Source organism: Thermobia domestica, chromosome 17 (assembly GCF_964235325.1).
Source record: "Thermobia domestica chromosome 17, izTheDome1.hap1.1, whole genome shotgun sequence".
Lineage (NCBI taxonomy): Eukaryota > Metazoa > Arthropoda > Insecta > Zygentoma > Lepismatidae > Thermobia > Thermobia domestica.
The window spans coordinates 47,397,367-47,413,192 of NC_137470.1; positions in this window are offsets into that span (position 1 = coordinate 47,397,367).

Below are 15,826 nucleotides of genomic sequence, written 5' to 3' on the forward strand. Positions count from 1 at the left end.
TATTATGTAGTTAAAACCAGGTATAAAACAAAAACTGTAAAAAGAAATGTAAAATAGGAATTTCAATCCCGGCGTGATAGAGAAGAAATCATAAAAATACTAGAAGTCTTAACCACTATTGAGCATGCGCGTGAAGAAGTCTCTCCCATGCTCGATGAGGCTCGTGACGTCGCCTTCGAGCTACGTCAGAAAAGGCAGAAATGCGTGGGACGAAGCGCCTTTATAAACGAGGCTTGTCTGCCGCACCGGTTGATTCTACGGACGGACGGCTAACAGTGAACTTCGCTCTGGTTAGGGCCGCTCTTCAGAAAAATCAGGTATGTGCTAATTTTTTCTAAGTTCCCCCTCCACACGGGAAGAGCACTTTGAGATTGTTTAGTGATCAATATGAGTTTTATTTTCAAGTCCCATCAATCTGAGACCACATTCCCTCTTCGAGACTTAACATGTTTTCCTTTCGGGCCAATGCAAGTTGCGATGTACAAAGTTCACACTTTACTATTTTCAATAACTCGCGGTTTAGCGTAAAAACCTTCTAGCACCCATTGAGTATAATAGGGTTGTGCTCCCACTTGAATAATGTAGAAAAACTTCCAAGTTGTAACTCCAAGTAACCGATTTTGTTAAATTGATCTGTATTCTTATTTTATTTTTTTTAATAAAAAGTAAAGTGAAATTGTCTCTTTGATTCAATCAAGCTATCCCACCTAGTTAGATTCAACTCACAGTCTTCAAGTGTTACCTGGGTTTCGATTCCTAGTACCAAGCTCTACCACTGTTAGTGCACTTTCTCATCATCTTCGAACCAGTAGGCTAAAGACGTTTTCAAAACCGAGGCTATTAGGGAGTTGGACTCCGAACCAACTTCCTTGTACTGGGTGGAGAGTGAAGAAGTGATCTCAATTACGATTTCACAAAGGAAAGTGTACACAATTGCTACGCCAATCCCAGAACCAAAACATCATCATAACATTTTATGGTGTTCGGTGTTCGCCGGGTAACCAACTGTGTGTTCTTGAATCTCTAAACAAATCTCTGGTGCTCATTCACTTTATAGGGGAACCAAATATCTCAATTGCCTGAAACGCGATTTTTGCAAATCGGGAGTGATTTTTTTTTTTTATCGAAAGAGTTTTCAATAGATAAAAGTGAAACGTATACGCGAAGTTTTCTTTTGACTAGTCAAGTGGTGTATCGGTACTATGTAAAGTCAGTACAGTTCAGTGGCGTACTTGGACTAGGCGGTGTTCAGCCTATGACTCTGATATACAAGTATAATTTTTCTGCTCTAAATAATGCGTTTCACAAGTAGTGAAGTGGCGACGAAAAAATTTTTTATCCTCAACTTCTCTCGCTTTAAGTTGTTATAAGTCAGCGGAATAGTTGCTAGGTTCCGCAGAGCAAGACTCAGTTCACCTCACGACGTTTCTTGTGTAGTAAGGGAAATGGAAAATCGGGACGCGAGTGTTAAAAAGGAATTCAGCTCTTGTCTCATGTACTTGCAAAACTTTAAGTCTGCTTATGCTTCTGCTCGCTTTGGTAGGGTCACAGTCAGTTTTATCTCTGGTCAACAGAACCTCCCGTTTTACGGGATGAAAGTTCGACTAGTTTGTCCGGCGATAAGTGGCTAATACCTTTACCACTTATTTGGGGAGGATCACAGGCAGTTTATCTCTAAGACAGCAGAACCGCCCGTTTTACGGGATGAAAGTTCGACTAGTCTGTCCGGGGATAAGTGTCTAAAATCCTTTCCCATGCAAAGCTTGGGGGTCACAGGTATCTTATTCTCTAGGTCCAGCAGGGCCCCTCTGTAATAGGGGTGCAAGCCCGACGGCTGCCTGGGAATAACTGCCTAAAACTCACCTTTATGCAAATGCAATATTGGAAATGAAAATGCAGGTACATGATCCAATGGTTGGATGATCGTAATTCCCCTTGTGAATTTAAAAAAAAAATTTGAAGTTCTTTTAAGAAAAGAAAAGAAAAAGAAAACAAGTTAAAGAATAGAAGTAAAAAGTAAACTTCTCATAAGTGAACAAATATTTATTATCTGTTATAAACAGCTGTCTAGTCACTTTCCGTTTCCCGTTCTAAAAAGTAAAGCAAAATTTATAAAGAAAGGGAAGTTGAGTATTCAAGTTCAAAGGAAGTTAAATGAAGATATTGAAATAACAATAAGTCTCATAATACGCAGCAATTTGACGTAGTATTTCCGAGGGAAGTAGCTATCAGTGATTAAATTCTTACCATATCAGAGGAAATAGGTTGATTACCCACTATCCTGGTTTGAGAGGCCACTGACTTGCGAAAAACAGATTTATTGTCAAAATGAGTTTCGCGCAGAAAATAAAAGAAAAGCTATTAGATTTAGGGCAATCTCATTGTCCTAAGACGCCCACGGGCAAGCACCGTTATATTTTAGATCGGTGGAATAATTACTATTGTATTGAGTGCAATAAAATAAAAGTACACGGGCATTCTCCTCCTGAATTTGGCCGTTGGAAAAAGAATCCATTACCGAGATACTTGGATACCTGGAGTCAGCCCAGATATCGTGAACCAACGACCGCGAGCCCGCAAACCCCAGAAGCACCAGCGAGTGGTTGTGATCTAACGCCGCTGGCCGCGTCTAGTCCTATTCCGACTAGAAACGATATAGAAATACAAAGTGCTGGTTCAAGTGAAAAACCAATGCCAGCTCCTAGGACGATATATGTAAATTCAGATACGGACGAGACCCCACCGGGGGTAGATCCGAAAACTCTAGTGAATGATGTAAATTTAAAAGATGAACTAGAGATAGCCGAACTAATAACTGCAGGTCAGGAATGGCCTCAGGCAACAATTGAGATAGAAACAATAGCAGGTGTACTACCTGATGTCCCCTCGAACCAAAGTCCTTTAGATAATAATAAGTTAGCTGATAAGGAAAATAGAATAAGTGACTTAGTGTTAAGTTCAGAAAATAAAGATATTGGTGTATCGAAGGGACCAGATAGCCCAGTAGCGCTATATTTTCCTATAAAATACGAACTGTCAGATCCTAGAACGCCGTTAGAAATGCAAAGACCCACCTTTCAATCTTTTTATGCTGGTAGTAGTGATGAAACGGTTTATGCCGAGATCGGACCTAGAACCATGTATGCTAACTTAGATACTGAATCACGAACATCAATGAATAAAGAGCCAATTTATGCAAATATAGGAACCGAACTAAGGGAAACGAAAATTGAGAACCCTGACGAGAATAATGAAAATGAATCGCGCTCTTTGTCACAATTTAACGATGAAGCGTTAATAGACCAGATAAAGCATTCATTACAAACAGAACTGTCCCCGGCAGTAGGAAACTTAATTCGACCCTTAACTAGACAACTACGAAACAAGAAAGTACAGGTCACAGTTGTTCGTCGCCAAGGTGACGAAGAAGAGAAATTAGGTATTTTATTCCTAGCGGACCCCTCAGCCCCCTTTGAAGATTTATTACCTGAGGAAAATGTAGTTGGAAATTTTGATATGGACATACAGACCGACGTTTTTCAAAAGAAAGATGTTAGCGTTCAGACCGAATATAAGTTTCCTAAAATGACCCGAATTGATACAGACCGTGAACTTAAGGTTCTTCGGACAACAGCTACCCAAACCAATCCTGTCATGTTTGAAGATAACCTTACTCTCCAAGAGAAACTGCAATATTTGGACAGTATAGATAACGTACTCGGTGTAGTTAGTAAAGTTAGGTGGTCAAACGGAGATATTAGTAGTGCAGATTCAGATGGGGGCGAATCGTTGAAAGACGATTGGTTAGGTTACGAACTAGAGAAATTACAAAACGAAGAAATAGCGAAATTACAAGACGACAACCCGGAGTCTTCTCCTGCGTCATCCCAGGAGGATGAGTCAAAACCTTCGTGGAACTCCGAAGAAGAACTCCGATATGACCATTGGGATCCTCCCACGGTCTCTACTCCCCGAGCAACGAACCAAGACCCTCCCAAAGAGGACGCTGACCAGAGAAATGACCTCGTCGCCCCTGCTCCAATCGAGAGGAGGTTAGGCGAAGAGACGAAAAGTGGTGATGCTTTTCCCTCAGTTTGCTCCGACCACCAGAAGCAAATTGAGAAAGAAGAAAAAGAAAATAGCGATTCCTGGTCTGAGAGTAGAATAAACGAAAACGTTGGTAAAATCTTTGATTACGCGGAATTTGGTGCGTCTGTAATTTGCTTAGATGAAGTAGAAGATAGAAACGATCCCTCATCCTCTCCAACCCAAAGTGAATCTAACAAACAAACTAATAGAGTTATGAATAGTGGTTTACAACCTTCAGCTAGTACTAGTTCTAAAATTAGTTCCTATAATGAAACTGGTGAATCACCTGCGACTAAAGAAATGAAAAAGTACCAACAAGAGGAAAAGTTAGATCCCTTACAAATAGTGTTTGTTTCGCCACCTAGTAGCGTAGTTACACCCACGACCCCAGTGGAGAAATTAGAGTTTAGCGAAGGGGAAAAGACAGAAAAATCAGTATTTAGCAAACATGATAGATCTTACACATCAGAATTTTGTTCAGAACAAACCTCTGAGTTAGAAAATAGAAGCGTAACTGATACCGACTATAGGTCCGTCTCAGAAAATTTCAACACCTCGGCTTCCTCAGACAAGTCCTTAGATCTGAAAGATGAGCCCGTTTCACATTCATCAAGTGAAGATAAGACCTCTGATAAGCAAAAATCAAATTTTTCGCCCTTTTTGAAAGTAGATCCTGAGGATAAGCCTCGCATAAATTTAAAATCTGAGCAAGAAATTAAAACTAGTCCGGTTACCGAGCCATCTATACCATATAGTTTTGAGAAACCTAAATTTACGGATACAGTAGTAACAGGCAAAGTTAGCAACCCTCCTCCCGAGGGTGACAATCAAAATTCTCTTATTAGTGCTAAACCACAAGTCTTTAAGATCTATCCAAATGTTGAAATTCCCTCCTTCTCTGGTAATAGATATGAGTGTGTGGAACTTTTCCTGCAAGAATATGAATTAGTGGCTAGCATATACGAATGGTCAACCCTAGAAATAGTAAATTATCTTCCTTACTGTCTAAAAGGGGAAGCTTTCTCCTTCTATTTAGTAGACCTAGCAAACATTTTACCTTTAAACTATAGCGAGATGAAGGAAAAACTTAAAAAGGCTTTTCCTAGTATTGAATATACTGCAAGATTAGAATATGACGTTGATACAAGAAAACAACAACCCAATGAGAGTACTTTAGCGTTCATCTATAAGTTAATAAAGGATTTGAAATTTTTGCGAGGTTGGGTTAATGAAAGTGAATTGATGAGTAAACTTCGAATGAGTTTGTTGCCAGACATCCTAAATAAGCTGATGCTTGAAGTGGATGATTGCGATGATCTCGAACAGTGCCTACAATATCTTAGAAAATTTCACACAGCGCAAAGATTAGTTAGTCAAAGGAATGGTTATGACATAATATGGGAAAATGACCGCTTGGATTGGTCTAGCATTAAAGAACAACACCAACCAGAATTTGTACAGATTAGTTCTTGTTACACAGACGAAGTAGTAGCAGAACCGGGTTACAAAACGTATAGGAACACTCACCAAAATACCTATGGCCTTGGCCATGGGCAGGCGCAGCTTTGTACAGTCAAGATAAAAATAGGAAACCGCTGGGCGCAAGCTCTTATAGATTCTGGCTCTGAAATTTCGATAGCTTCAAAAACCCTCTTACCCCCAAGATTCCCACTAACTGAAAGACTGAAGGGTTATGTGAAACTTCGCGGCGTCGGTGCTCAGCCCACAGATTACATTCCTGTGGTGAGAATAGCGTGTTGCTTCAAGGATCACTTGAAAACAACCAAACGAAGATTCCTAGACGTAGCTATAGTTGACCCACAGTTTTGCGCCTATGACGTTATTTTGGGGATAGATTTTCTGCACAAGTATGTCACCACCATTCATTCCAAATACATGGAATTAGCAGATAAAGACGGGAATCATGTTGAAGACCTATGGTTCACAGTCCCAAAAAGTACATATGGAAGTCGTCATGGTGTGATTCATACCTTAGATTTAAAACATGTTAAACGATACCCACCATCAGTAGGAAAAAGATCGTTTAATGATTCCCAATCAAGACAGAACGGTAATGCTGGACAAACGGCTTACTCTGTCCCCCCTCATGGAAACAAACCAATTTATAGGAAACGGAACCTCTCATATAAGGGGAAGGATCCGTCTCCAGAATTGGTCACCGGAAATCACATAAATCCTGTTGTTAGCGTACCTGATAAGAGACAAAAACTTCATACTGAAGAAATTACGTCCCGCGTATTCGTGTGTTCCAGGGAAACTACAAAATTTCCCTCGGAGCCTACGAATAAAACGAATGGGAAAGTCAATAGACGTAGGAATGCAAGACGTAAACGAACTAAGAAAAGCAAGGTATATTCCAGTGCTCCTGAGCTGGAATTTACCCACTCGCCTGGCGTAGAGAAAGAGGAAAGGAACCCATCCAACTTTGACCCTCAGCCAGGCCCTAGTGGAACTTCTGCAGTTAGTCCTACAGAAAGTTCGGATACAGAGATTATTCCTAGAAAGAAAAAGAATGCGCCTTATGAGACAAGATATAACAAAAAGAACCAACGCTCTGTAAAGCCACCCCTGGCCTCCCAGGCGCCTCATGAGCCTGTAGAGGAAAAATCAGACAGTGGTCAGTTAGAGCCATTAGAAAAACAATTGATAACGCAAGGAAGTGAAAATGATCCAGCAACTCTCCCTGACCTAGAGAGTTCTGCCCAGGATCATAGTCCGAAAAAGGTCGTGCCAAACCCCTTGGGGTTAGGCGACGAACTTTTTGATATCTATCCGGACACTACCTATAAAGTACACCTTCCAGCAAATGTCCGCGTGCCGTCCAAAGCTTCATATGACATAGAAATTACCGCACCGACCGGGAACGTGCATATTTGGGAATTCTTACCGTCCAAAGGAATTCGATATTGGCACTCCTGTTTGATCCCGAGAGGTACAGTTTTTACTGACAATGGAAATATTACTCTGACTATTTTCAATAGTTCAGATCGAACCAGATCTTTGTCTAAAAACCTTTATTTAGGGAAACTGGTTCCCCAGGTCGAGTCCGTAAATGCCGAAACGGACAATGGCGAACAGGCCGTTAATCAGATTATACAGGAACATCATAAACAACTCAGATTAATCCGTAAGTTTGCCCAGCAAACTATGACGCATGCACAGCAGCAGACTACCCACCGAGATAACTCACGCGAGCTAGACGTTTCTAGCGATAGTGAGGACGAGGAATGTTAAGCGTATCATATAGGTTGCCCATGAGACCTAGTCGCCTCGATTTAGACGAACTCTTAAAAAAAAAAAAGAAAAGAGGAAAAACTTGGCGTATATTCATTAGTGAGTGTGTCGAATCTCTCATACATCACATAGACCACTAAAAGGTGGAGTACACGTAGTTATGCAAGACCCCTGACATACCGGAACACTTGCATACAGGGCTATAGATAGAGCCTGAAAAGAATACATTGTAAAATTAAAAACAAACAAAAAGTTATAATATCCTCTTCATCAATCTAAAAACAATAAATTACTTCCTGGAATCCATTCTCCTCTCCATTCGATGCTGTAGACGGCATTAAACACCCACGGCCTACTATGGAAATAGGCAGTCATCCTAGTGGGCGGCGCTAATACGTGGTCTGAGGAGCAAATAAGTCATTTTTAAAATTAGGGCCCTATCACATCTACCAAACCTTCCATAACTACAATACCAAGGAAAAGTTTGACGCGTCACAGAAAAGTTATGTCGGATTAATACCAAAATAAATGTTTTGCCAACATATTGGGATGAATAATTTTTTTTTTTTTGTTCTTTGTGTGAATGTGCCCGGGCACGAATGAGTTACCCTTCTTCTTCTCCTATAGGACTCCCAATATGCTGCCAAACACAGAGAACCTCTAAGGAAAATAAGTGTTGACATAGCTGAAAAGTAAAATATTATTAGTAGCTACTAACATTAATACGTACAGGTATAACGCCTTGAATATGTAACTCCGACTTTTAGCATACGTCGTTGCAGATGCAAACTCTTCAGTCACAGTATAGGATTCCATCCGTAGCCGCCGCCTGACTATTTCATTTCTCTCTTGCGAGAAACTCGCCGCTCTCCCTCTTTGTGTCTAGGACTGCATTAACCTGGAAAGTAAAGCAGAGTCAATATTGCCCGCTCTGGGTTGTTCCGCGACAAACTTATGCCTACTTAGGATACACGCATGCTTACGGGACGTTTTTCCTGTGACCCAGGATATCTACCTGTTTAAAAAAAAAAAAAAAAAAAAAAAGAGAAAAGGGAAAGCTGGAATTCCCCCCACCAGATATTTACATAGGTTACTCCACACAATGCCTACCCCATTTGTTTCTTCTTGAGCAATTATTATTTTTATTTTATTTATTTTTTTTTCGCGTAGTTCGGGCGGGAAGCATATTGGCAAGACAATTTAAAACAAAAAAAAAATAAATAAAATAAAATAAAAATATACTAAAATACAATAAAGTAGAAGACGAAATATGGAGAAATACGCCTTAGCCGCTGACATGTTGTTTTCTGCTGTTATTACTGCTGCCATTCATAGATATGAGTGAAATTTTTCTGTGACCCCTTCTGGGTGAACACAAGTGACCCTTTTGCTGTTGTGAAAATGACCAATCTCTTAGCAAGGATGGCCAATCTATTGGCAAACTACGGCAATGTACGAGCATACTGCGCATATTGTGCATAATGTAACATTATGTCTTCCATTTTCTTAAAAGAATGTAAATAGCTACTTGTGTACTATACTTGCTACATTTAGTCAGTAAGATTACATTACCTTTAAGTTATGTTCAGTTAATGTTGAATTATGATCAAGTATTAACAGTGATGCTCATTTTAGAATAATGTTTTCAGTTATGTTTATCAAAATACTAGATAGTATCATATTGAATCATTATTTCATTGTGGCAAGCTAAACTTAAGTTAGTGTTAAGGCTACCATATGTATTTCGTAAGAATATTGGGGTAGATTGAGCCCCCCCCCATTTTTTTCTGTCCTCCCATCATTGGGTAATGGGCTAGAACCCGCTCATTGTAACTAACTTGATTATATTACTATCGCCATGTATGTAAAGTCACGGTTACAAAATGGACACCATTGTGGGCTATAGTAACATTCACGATGTTGTCCTACCACTACACCACTATACTCGTGTTTTTCAATCATCCTTGTGTAACTGCCTTCATACAAGTTAAAATCTTCGCTTGGCTCGATTGAAAGACACACAACGCTGATAATATACCGCAGAATGGTAATAAACCACGCTATCACTAATAATAATAATAATAATAATAATAATAATAATAATAATAATAATAATAATAATAATAATAATAATAATAAAACATTGGAAGCGAATCAGTACGTGTACATCATTTCATAATTAGGTTCGATGCTATTCAGAATAAAACTTATGATTATACCCGTCACAAGATTTAAAACTATAAGTCGGGAGACTTTCAAAATTTGGTGGCCCCCTTCATAAGCGGCCCTGTCTAATAGGTGAAAAAAAACACTGCTTCACAACAGCGCATGGCGCACACGAACTTTAGGATATAATATATGAACGTGACAGTAGTTAAAATTTTAAGTGAAATAAATTGTGAAAATAAACAAACATAAGGGTAATCTTTAAAAATTAAAAGTTAATCGAATAGCATTTTGGTTGGATGCAAATATTTATAATGTTCACGGATACTTTCTCAACACTTGTCTTTCATTCTGCCTTAAAACTAAAAGCAATTTTAAGTGAAATAAATTGTGAAAATAAACAAACATAAGGGTAATCTTTAAAAATTAAAAGTTAATCGAATAGCATTTTGGTTGGATGCAAATATTTATAATGTTCACGGATACTTTCTCAACACTTGTCTTTCATTCTGCCTTAAAACTAAAAGCAAATCACCTCTTATCGGGTGACGGAAGTGAGTCCAGCTGTTAACAAGGACTCAGGATGTTGTTGCGTGTAGCTTCTATACACACCAACAGATAAGTAAGAAAATAGGGAAATGACGTCACAACGAAATGAATAATGACAATAAGGTTGCCTCATAAATCATTACGATTGGGATAAACCATAGTCTCAGATAAACAATTGATTCTTAGCGATCCCTGGTTCGATCCCCTAATGGATCAGTTCTTTCAGTATGGGATACTCCCAGGATATGAACTGTGATTTCGTTGCACTCGAGTTAGCACTCAACTATGTAACACTCATTAGTAAAACCAATTGGTAGCCTGACGGGAAGAAATTGAAATGCATGCTTCCAAAATAACACACTAACCAGTCAAGGAGTTAGTACTTACCCTGTACCAAGAAACCTCCCCTATTGTCTCTGGAGACGTGAGTCTTCCCTTCTCCTTCTTTTACGTTCTCCGAGCAACAGAAGATACGAATACTCCAACAAGCTGAAAAAATATGAACCACAAAGTTAAGATCTTATTTAAACTCGTTGATTATCATACTTAATAAATTAACACAGTGCAATACTCAGCATCATACTTAATATTTAGAAATTAAATAAAGGTACCTTTTCTCTAAATCCAGTCATGCCTTAACTACCAAGTTCGTCAAAATTCGACCAATACGTACCCGGGATACTACACCCAACTTCAGGTTCCCGCGTCCACCCTATAATACTATGTGTGTGTGGGAGAATTTTTCGTTTCAGGTTTTTCCTTACAGAAGTCGAAGTAGCAGAACCTGCCCAGAAATAAGTGGTAAGGGTGAAAGCAGTGAAAGGACCTACTCCTTGGAAATAACTGAGTATTCGTTTTCCTTTATTTTATACTTCTGATTAAAGTTTTTAATCACTTGAATATCAATTTACTTAAAAAAAAAAAGGAATTTGACATTTTTCCTTGTTATTCTTCCTAAGTTACTTACAAAAAAAAAAGGGATGTAATATAATGGATAAATCACCATGTGCCCAAGATAAGACGGCCTCCTCTGAGGGACTCACTTATCTTAATTAACCTTATAGAATTAAAAACCCTACAGTATTATTTTAAGAAACCTATAACGATTGAGACAACAAATTATTAGAGATTTAGCGAGACACTACAATTGTGAAAAAATAATATGCACGTTAACTGAGCATTTCTCAAGTGCTGGATTGCCCTATTGTGAGATACGTCTTGTCTTGAACACTATGAGTACATAAGGTGTAATAAAGTGTAAAGCTAGAAATGCAGTTCAATTATGAAATTTTGCATGTTTAAGTTATATCAGTTTTTTTTCTTGAGTGTGTTTTAGTTCCATTAGTTGCCAGAAACCTCTATCAGTCTGCTTTAGATAAGTTACAATTTTTGTTTTTAGTTAAATTCATTAACAAATTTTGATGATACTTTGCAACTAATTTTCTTAACTAGCATATTTGCAATGGTATAATTAAATTTAATTAAATCTTGTTGAATCTAAACTCTGATCATTAGGTCTGTGGTTTACGAAGTAACCTAAATTCAAATCTCATAATTTTGTTAAAGTTTAATATTAACATTTCAAGGTATGAAAGATTGTCTACAACAGCTTTATTGTACTCATGCATAGAAATCCGAACGACTGACCACTTCCTCTCCTCTAAATTAGAGAAAACAATGCAAATATACTTATCTGACAAGGCTGAGCTGTCGCTGGTCGGAAGCCGGCCTCTGTAACAGCATACTAGATGAATTCTCTCAGTGGCGATGTACAAGCCCCCTTGTTCCCTCTCTCCAAACATTCGTCAGCTGAGCTGATAATGTGCGAGCCACTTATCATTATACCAGCTCATTTCCGCCACGCTGGCTAAATTCAAACTTCCTTTTAATACTCTAGTTCTCAACCTGACTACGGCTGAAACAAAAGATACGGCAAATGTATGTCAATATGGCCATTACGTCCTGACGTGTCATAACACACTAGGTATCGACCCATCTTGTAAAGTACCTTGGATTTACTCACCATATGATTCATCACCCATTACCGTCAAATGGGGTGAATAGAAACACATTTTTGGCTATATGCGAATATAAGTCTGGTAATGTTAAAGATTTCGCGGATCAGATTATTCCAAAAGAAAGGTCTTAATATGCTAATAAATTTCAGTAAACGTCATATTAATTTATCAACTCCACTTTTCTTCACCTTGATTTTTCTTAATGTTTCTATTCACCCCTACCCATGGGGTGAATAGAAACAATTACTTTATTTTCATTGTTGTTTCTTTTATACTATTGGAAAGGTAAAAAAGAAACAGCGTATTTGTTGAAACGAACGATTTATTTGATACCTGCAAGATATTAGTTCAATAAGACCAGTATTACATAAGTTACAAACTTATAAAACAATACAATGCACAATATAGGTATAACGACTATATAGTTTTGATGATATTTGAATAAGATTTAAGCCACTGAAATCATCAGGGAAACTTATCATGAGTTGAGTTGATTTTGAGGTTTACGTCCCGTTCAGCAGCGAGGCTATATGAGACGTGGACCTACTGATTAACGTAGAATCAGAACTACATGAGCTCCCGCCGGGAATCGAACCCGGGTCTCCCACGCCAAAGGCGCGTACGCTAACCGCTTAGCCACGAAGGGGTCCGAAAGTTATCATATACTTAAAGTGTGCTGACGAACTCCTAATAAAACCCAACAGTTTCGTTCTGAAAATTTCATTGTTTATGTGCTCTCTTATAAAACACTCCCACATATGCATCATGTTCCCCTTTTTGCACTTGGGTGCTGAATAGTCTCATCGAGTTTTAGCTTCTCATTTTACCACAGCAAAATCACCAGCTTTAGAAAACCATCATCTAGTTCGTGATCGTCTGGAATGTTGTCTTCTGGAGTGTTGTCTTTCTCCTCTTTCGACAATACAAAGGTAGGTTGAGTTTCGTTGTGATTTGATGAAAATGTATCATTTTCAGAAAACAAACCAAAACTCTTACCAGAAACATCTATTCGTACTCTCTTCTTCCCTTATTTAATTCTTTTCATCTTCTCTCATGCTCCTGAGAAGATCCATAAGGGAACGGTTTACAGTCTGAGATGACTTTTGCTGTTCTGTTTCTTCTCGTTCATTGTCTTTTTTTGGCAACATCCTCAGTTTTTGGTCTCGACAAAGGGGAAAAATTCCACACTTTTCAAATCCAGCCCTGATATTTTCCTCCTTCAGTTTCACACTTTTTTTTTTCAGAAGACATGGAAATTTGTTCTTAGAGATGGTTGATACATTCCTATCAGGTCCTTTTTTCTGCTCCTCAAGAATTTTCCACTCCTTGAGGAATTTCAAGAATTTCCCAAGAAGTGTTTCTATTCACCCCACTAATTAAAAATCATAACAATAACCCAGTAAAGTTAAATTTTGATTAAAAATAATTTACAAAAGGAAAACTTTTACTATGAACGTCAGTAAATGAAACAACAAACTACAAAATAGGCATATGTTCAAATGCAACAAATATGAAAATGTCATACTTACCAAGAAAGTTTAAGGAGCGCTAAAATACCGTGTAAGATTTCAGTAACACATTAATGCTACTGCCGTCTACCTCAGTGTTCCCAACTCAGTAAAACATTTTGTCTCTGCCCTGGACACTTTAGCCGTATAAGACTATGTTAAGAAATTTCAGTTTTCTTGATTAATTTATCGTCCAGATAAATCCAAAACTAATTTTGGAGTTTTGTTTCTATTCACCCCCATGTTTCTATTCACCCCATTTGACGGTAATCATAACAGTAAGTGGAAAGAATATTTAACAATGCAGTTTCCTCCATCATTATCATTCCACTCACAACGAAACAAGCCGAGTTAGGTATATCAATCAATTTGAGAAGAACTTGTCTTACCGTGACATTGTTCGATCTTCATCCACAGTCACAGCTTGAACACAAGAGGCATCCTAACAATAATGTGTGGTCAGCGCACATACACTCAATTCTAGGCTTCTGGTTTATTTGTTCAATGATACAAAATTGATTCTTGTAATATTACTACAATCACATACCATATTTAAACAGGTTTCTATACCTAGATGCTGGCGATGTGTGGTCAGCACATTCAGGACATCTGGAGGAAAAACATTCTGTATTCGAATCTCATCTTCGAATAGCCTCATTTTTGGGTAACCCCCGCAGGTTCCATTGATTACTATATCTTTCTTAGATTTGATGTGTGGTCAGCCCCGTTGAATAAATATATATAATAAACAATTAAAAAAAAAAGAATTCGGTGGACTTCCTATGTAAACAAGTACTTCGCATAAGACAAGGATATTATGTAACGCATTAATGATTATGTAGTCTAATAGTCTCTCTGATTGCAGAGCCATATCCATTGCCTACCCAGTGTGATGTCTAGAGTAAGGCCCCCCCCCTGGTATCTGGAGGTACCCAAGGATCCAGATTGCAGCCTGTCAGCCCCCTCCAGGGCTGATCCAGAGGGATGATATGGTAATCGATTACTGTTATTGATCGATCCATCACTGTTTAGTAATGGGCAACAGTGATCTAAAATCTGAATTTCCATCCGGATCCAGAACTTTCTTTGTGCTACAAAATTTTATAAAATCCTGCAGTGACAAGGAAATCTCGTTTAGCTATGGACAGACTTCCATTGACTTACCTCAGTTCTTTGCTTACCGGTGAAAAACTCTTCTCGTAGCAGTACAAACACAAAATTTGGACAAGTGATAAGACTCAAAATAAAAGGAATAAAAAAAAACTCCTTTCAAATCAGCGTTGTGAAAAATCATAAGAAGATTGTAAACAATGTCAAGAGACTTTAAATATTTTTCAATATATGAAACAACTCAATTTCCTTGTATTAACCACGATCCAACGTACCAAAAACCATGGACAGTTATTGTCTAAATGTAAAAAAAAAAAAAAAAAAAAAATTGAATGTCTATTGTTTGGTCAAGTAAAAGCATAAGTTTGTTTTTAAACATGTAACGAAGTATATATGTGAGTATGGTAATCGAGCTTACACATTTTCATTCCACCATGTTACAGACCGTAAGTTGTGGAACCCTCTGTATAGCTATCTTTTGGCAAACATCGAAGCGAAAAAGACAAGGAAGTACTTTATTAAATTATCCATTGCACGTTGAATTTAACTGTTGCTCAACAACAGGTCCCCGTGACGTCATCATGTAGAATTACTCTCCGTATAATTAAATCCCTTACACTAGGCATTTAAGATTTAAAACAGAAAAGTTCACCACAACGGAAACCGAGGCCGGTTATCAGTCAAGGCTAGTAGAATTAAAAGAAAGAACGGAACACACTTCCGGTGTGTTTTAAAAATATATCAACCATAGCTTATGTTGTGGTTAACTTTTGCGTTTAAAATCTATCCTATAAATCAACAAGATCCACTAACACGATGAAACATGATGTAACTTGACTTCGTAAAATTCCCTTTGTAACCGCAAAGAAATCCCTTTCGATTTCGGTGTGTATATTAAAAAAAAAAAAAGAAAAGGAGACATAAAATATGTTAATATTATCAATAATAATAAGAATAGGAATACTAACAATACTAACCTATAAACCCCCCCTAACATTCCCCCATTATTATAAAGAAATGTTATGTAGTCCCCTGTAAAAACATGTACTCTGCTATAGCAAATGTAACTGCATCCCTGATTATTAGACTTTGTATCTGTTATTACCATAGGCCATTAGGGCATAAGCTAAC